This window comes from Piliocolobus tephrosceles, chromosome 16 (assembly GCF_002776525.5).
Source record: "Piliocolobus tephrosceles isolate RC106 chromosome 16, ASM277652v3, whole genome shotgun sequence".
NCBI classification, from domain to species: domain Eukaryota; kingdom Metazoa; phylum Chordata; class Mammalia; order Primates; family Cercopithecidae; genus Piliocolobus; species Piliocolobus tephrosceles.
The window spans coordinates 39,411,373-39,418,273 of NC_045449.1; the positions used below are offsets into that span (position 1 = coordinate 39,411,373).

General features: G+C 40.5%; 1 pseudogene; it reads left to right on the top strand.

The window, feature by feature from the left end:
* Positions 1-6,038: 6,038 nt before the first annotated feature.
* Positions 6,039-6,523, top strand: LOC111537317 (annotated as a pseudogene).
* The last annotated feature ends 378 nt before the right edge of the window (positions 6,524-6,901 follow it).

Genomic DNA, 6,901 nt, shown 5'->3' on the forward strand with positions numbered 1-6,901 from the left:
CCTTTCTAATGCACTCTACATAAAACTTCATAGCTTAGAAATCTATGAAAGGAAAATATAGGCTTCATGACGTGAGGAAATAGAGGGTTTCTTCTCTTGGCACATTTTTTTTTTTTTTTTTTTTTGCAGACATAACACTCTGTTAACAGTTCCACCCAAGCCTTCAGAAACTTGAGAATTATTTGGAATGTGGAGGGATGAAATGGAGTGGGGACTGGGAGAAGTGGGGTAAAGGAAAATGGTGGAGATTATGCTAGCTCCAGGTTCTTAAGTCTCATTACTTCTTACAAGAGCAATGTGCAGCAACGTACTGAAGTTTCTTCTCCATGCCCCACACTTTATCCCTTAACAACTTGACACATCAGACTTACTCCCACCAGGAACAGGGTGGGGAAAAAATCCTGGAGTAAATGAGAATAAATGTAATTTCATCAGCACTGCCCTTAAGCTTTTATTCTGAATATTCTCTTTTCAAAGGCTTATTATTTGGAGTCCTCTAGAAACCTGAGTTTCCCGATCCTACTAAAGGTGTGCTGAGCACAGCATCAGCTCAAACCCAGATGTTTCTGACTTTAACTTAGCTTTAAGGTGTTAAGGGAGATGAGCTTTGAATTACCTTTGGGAAAATAATCTCCACTTTACTATTATGAAAAAAATAAATCTTTACTAGTATTAAAAGACACTTCAAAGTTTTTTCTGCCTTTTTATCTCCCACCAAACGTTACTTTCTAAACAGCATATTACTGAATAAAGTGTAAACGAATCAGTAGCATATGGCTTAATCTTCTCTTAAATCCCCTTTGGGCGTGAGAAATTAATTGACAAACTCAGTGGAAAAGCTTTCTTTTGGTGTTTGGAACCCCGAATTTAGGAAGCATGACAGCGATCGTTTAGGGACTCTGGTTCCACTTAATGCCTTCTTCCCTATCAACAAGTCTTACAGGGCTAATGGGAATGCAGCTTTCAGAGCTGACTACCTCAGACTCTGGGTCTCAATTTCCCCTCCGTATTTATTTCTCTGAGATTTTATTTGGAAATGCACATTAGTTAAGTGCAAACCAAAGGGTTTGTTGCCTCCTGTGAACTGAGACAGTCAGGCTTGGGCAAATGCAGAAATTGGGAAAAGCAAGTCAGGCTGTTTCTTAGCTATTAAATGTTTCAGAAGTTCCATGAATTCTAAGCATCCCATAGAGAACTCAACATGAGATAAAAGAGGTTTATGAGTAGTCCCTGAAGATTATTTTTCAGGTTTCTCTCTGTGGGCAAATGTTAATTAAGATTCCTTTGTGTTTGCAAGTGTGTAAATGGGAAAGTCAGTGAGGTACGCGGGAGTATGGGTTTTTGGAGTGTTGAAAATTGTTCAAGACACTTCTCTGCCTCTCACTAGTTATGTGACTGACCAAAAAACTGAGCTGAAACTGCAGGTGTATTGCGGGGCTGTTGGGAACACCATTGAGCTCTTGCCTAAGGCTCAGCTAGGGGTAAAGTACAGGGTAAGCCCCTGTAGGGCTGAGGAACTTCGGGCTAACAAGGTAAAAATCAATCAAGTCAGCACCCTCTGCTTAGATTCCAGTCAGTTGCTTCAGACATGTTGAATAAGTGATTAAAAACTATAGAAATTACATTATCAGCCACGCAAAGGCAATTTGATTGCTCTTTTCTGGTAACTCACTCCCATCACTTAACACATAAGTAACTGCCCTCTTGCCTGCAAAATAATTTATTTTGCTCTTGCCTAATCCTGTACCTTTTCCCTGAAAACTGGGAGGAGTGAGGCTGAACTGTGGGTAAGGGGACTCAGATACATGTTAGAAATTGCATCCACTCCATTTTGGCTTGAGTCTTAATCTCATAAGCATCTATTTCCTCATCTGTAAAACGAGTAGGGTTACAGGATCTCATAGCATGACAGTGAAGTACAATGATAGATTAATATCTATTTAATATGTTCAATCCAATAAATGGCACTTGATAGGGGTCATTGTTAGATCTCTTCCAACTTGCTATCTCCTGGTTTATAAAGTGCTAGACATTAACAACGAGGGCTATTGTATCCTGAAGGTGATAGGACAGGGTTATTGTGAAGTTCAGGTAGTTCTGCTTGTGTGTAATTTGATTGAATGCTTTAGGGGTTAGAATGAGTCTTGGACAGGTTATCCCGAAAAGCCCTTTAAAAGACACACCTATCAAAAGCAAGGTGCCCCTGAAACCTGAAGCTGCTGTTTTGTAACACTTTCACATGTGGGAATGGAGCTTTGTTTCCCCAAACAACCACAAAATTCAATCAGTGTAATTATACACATCACAACTGACTCATATTTTTTTCTTTTGCTGTTTTATGTTGCTTTATTATCTCTGTCACTAGTTACTTTATGGTTATTTTGTTACTCTCACAATGTTTTGAGACACAGACTTCAAATAATTTATTTGAATATTTTGGAAAAAATTAAATAAAAATGCATGGAGAATAATATTGCTAACATCTATGTATCCACTATAGAAATGTAATAATTGTGAAATTGGCAAATTTATTTTTACTTCTAATTTTTGATTTAGGTTGAAATGTCTCTGTACCTCACTAATCCTGTTCCTCTTACTCAATGCCAATCGTATCGTTAACTTTGCATGCATCTTTCTAGTCCATGTGTTATTTTCACTACATATAAAATCTTAAGACCAATATGTAATACTGTTTTGTAGTTTTAAAAATGTGTGTACAGTTGATCCTTGAACAACATGAGTTCGAAATGTGTGGCTCCACTTAGATGCAGATGTTTTCCAAACGCAGATTGAAAATACAATATTAGCAGGATGTGAAACCAGCCTATATGGAGGGCCAATTTTTCGTATACACAGGCTTCACAGCGCTGGCTATGGGACTTGAATATGCTCAGCCTGAAGTACATGCAGCAATCCTCTGCATGTACTGAGGGACAACTGTAAATGTTCTGAAACTCCTTGTTTCATTCAACAGTGTTTTTGAGACTAACCCACATGGACACATGTGGGCCTGGGTCTAGTAATTCATATTAACTATTAAATTACTAGTAATTCATTTTGTCACATGACTTTACCAGAAAATCTCTTTTCCCTTATGGCTCCATATTTAGATCATTTCCAACTTTTTGTGCTTTATTTCCCCAAATGGTTAATAGTTTGACAAAATATAAATCTATGTAGCTGCAAGATACATACAGCCAGTTTCTGTAACATGTAGTATAAACAGGAAGAAACAGTCACTGTCAAAAGAGAATTCTATGAGAAGCAATCTCGCCCATGAGGAGCACTGGAATCCTGACTGTAATGACATTGGTGTGATACAAGTTTATTCTATTGCCATGATTCTCAGGTTTATTTAATTTTATTTATTTATTTTTGAGACTCAGTCTTGCTCTTGTCACCCAGGCCGGAGTGCAGAGGCATAACCTCAGCTCACTGCAACCTTTGCCTCCTGGGTTCAGGTGATTCTCCTGCCTCGGCCTCCCAAGTATCTGGGATCACAGGCTCCTGCCACCATGCCCAGCTAATTTTTGCATTTTTTTAAGTAGAGATGAGGTTTCACCATATTGGCCAGGCTGGCCTCAAATTCCTGACCTCAAGTGATCAGCCTACCTTGGCCTCCCAAAGTGCTGAGGTTACAGGTATGAGCCACCATGCTGGGCCTCTTGGGTTATTTTTTTTTATCAGGATCACCTAATCCATATCTTTTAACAAACCATGTAGTTTGTCCTTGGTTTATATTTTAGGAAACACTGTCTTACGGGGCTGAGATTCAGAGCATAAATTTGCATAGAGTGCCTTCTATGATGTTGCTCCTTAGGAGCCTGTGATGATGAGAGGCTATTTACTAAGAAATCTTTTTCCTTGGAGACATGAGAAATATTGACATGTTTAGAGCCTTTACTATATACCAGCTCAACGTTACGCACTTTTAGACGCATAATTCATTTAATCCTCAATGATCCTTGAAGGTTCATTTTATAGACAAAAACTCTAAGATTCACACATGTGTGATAATGGCCCAAGGCTGTATAGCTACTGAGCAATGATCTGAAACTTGAACCTAGCTCTACTTGATTCTAAAATCCTATTTTCTCTATTCTACATGTTCACATGTTCTCATGGGGTGGTAGAACCAGCAATATCATTATTAGACACAGAGTCACTGAATCAGCAGAAATTTATTTGAGCCTCCACCATGCTGTTAGTTTGGTCAACTACCAGAAGAGTTTAAAAATAAATACTCACTTCTTTTGAGGAGCTCATAAGATACTGGAGAAGAAAAGATAACGATGACAGGAACAGTAGATCGTACTGTGAACTGAATTTGTGCATATTGGGAGGGAGCAGCATGAGTTGGAGGAGGAAAGCCATCCTGGAGGTGAGAATTGGCCATTTTGAGAGCATGGATGGCATTTTCCCAGGCAGGCAGGAAGCAGCAAAGATTTTGGACAGGTAGACTTGTGTGAGCAAAATCTTGGCACTTGATACTACAAATGGCCTATATCAACGGTTGCTGAGGATGCGAGTAAAACCCAACAGAGTAAGAGGGAGCTTAGACATGTAACTCTAACCTATGATCTCCTTCTGTTTTTCATACCTCTTGTCTCAATTCTCCTCAAATTTTAGTATAGTTGATGGAGTTCATCAGGACACATAAGAGGCATAGAACACCAATGTCTTGAGAAAATCAGAAACAGCTATCTAAGTAGAACAAGCCAAAAGTTCCTGGTGACCAAAGGAGGGACACACACACACACACACACACACACACACACAGACAAATTGAATACTTATGTTTGATGGTTGTTTAATGATAAAAAAAAAAAAAACCTATGATAATGTCATTTGCTCTGAGGAGGCAGATGGAAGCTAGAGCTATGTGTTACAACAAGGTTTGTTGGCTAGCCTGAGAGCCAGCTGACTCTAAGCAAGTATGAGTTTAAAATGGATAGCCAGTTTCTTTCTCTTTTAAAACATAATATTAAACCGATGCCCAGGAAGTAGCTAAGTCTCCTAAAGGGACCACAGCTGCTGTTTAGCACTCTCATGCCTGGGACATCAGTTCTATGTGACTCTTGCATTCACTGCCTCCCATCCCATCCCTACCTGACTTTCCTTCCCAGTGCATTGGGAAATTAGGTTTTGGAGCATTGGAGTCAAACCGATCTACTTAGAGTCTTGCTTTCCTCCATTACTTGATGGAGATGTAAGATAACCTTTCTGAGCAACATGTCCTTGTCTGTAACCTAAAGATAATCCTGCTCCTAGAGTTGTTGTCAGAGTAATGTGTTGTGAAGCTCCACATGCTGTTATTCTCAGAAAACAAAAGCTAAGGGATTTTTAGCATTCACTGAAAAAACCTCTAAAAGATGTGCTTCTGGAAAAATAAAATTGAACTCACAAAGAGTGAGATTTGAGGATAAGTACTCATCAAAGAAGTTTGTAAAGATGTAGATACCGTTAAATAATCTCTGTACTTTGGGAGGCCGAAGTGAGTGGATCACCTGGGGTCAGGAGTTCAAGACCAGCTTCGTCAATATGGTGAAACCCTGTCTCTACTAAAAAATACAAAAATTAGCTGGATATGGTGGCACAAGCCTGTTAATCTCAGCTATTCGGGTGGATGGGGCAGGAGAATCGCTTGAACCTGGGAGATGGAGGTTGTGGTGAGCCGAGATTGCTCCACTGCACTCTAGCCTGGGTGACAGAGGGAGGTATTGTCTCAAAATTATAATCATCATCATCATCATCATCATCATCATCATCATCATCATCTCTTGCGGTGCATGCAGAGCAGCCTGGTGGGATGAAGAGGCCCAGCTAGTGGGCTGCGTGGCCACAGCCGTAGCATGAGGCCAAGCTTGGCATGCGGGTTCTCACCCGGCCAGGCAGTGAGCGGGGGGCGGCCTGGGCCATGAGGCTTGCCCCCAGCTGGCTGACCGCCATGCCTTCCATATGAGTTGGACTGCTGGCAGGGCAGGAACCCAATTCACCCGCTTGACTACTCGGGGGAGGCAATGGCAGCAGAGGGGGCCATGGGTACTTTAGAAGAAGAGAACTTCAATCTGTCCTTCTCTGCCTCTAATGCAGAATTTGATGCTGTGGTTGCATAATTAGAGGACGTTGTCATAGATGAAAAGTTCCACTTATTACAGAGAAATTTCATAGATAAGTACTACCTGGAGTTTTGAGGACATGGAAGAGAATAAATTAACCTACATGCCTATTTTAATAAATATATTTTTTGGCAGAAAAAATATGTTGAAGAATAACCTCTATAGCAGATTCCTGAATTCAACGTAGCAGTTTTCATAACTATGTTACAGCATCATAAGGATGAAGTGACTGGTGACATATTCGACATGCTGCTCACCTTTACCAATGTTTGGCTTTTAAATAAATGTTTTTGGACTATGGAGCAGAAAAAGAAGGCTGGGGACTGGACTTAAGCAGTGGTCCAGTGGTGACTTTGTTGTGCACATCATCTATACCAGCTTTTCAGAACAATCTGCAACACTAGGTCCTACCTCCAGCCAATAAATGGGATCATTCTGGATGTCACCGACCCAATAAGCCAACAGAGTCTGCTCATGATGATGACAGAAGAATATGTCTTGGAAAGACTGACTCTGTTCTGCAATTCTTCATTCGAACTAAGTATCAGTAGGTCAAAACCAAAATGACCTAACCCTCCTGGACCTATGTCCCCTGAAACACCTTATTATATTCATTAACCTTAATAATCCTCCCAATTGGTAACCCTGGTACTCCTCCCCTCCTCAAGTAGACAACTCTCTCAGATATTTCTGAGTTCGACTCCTCTAGAGCAGGCCATGTCAGTCATTCCACCTGGGAGGCCCCTTCCTCCAGTATACATGTTGGTGTGTAACAGTGTGGA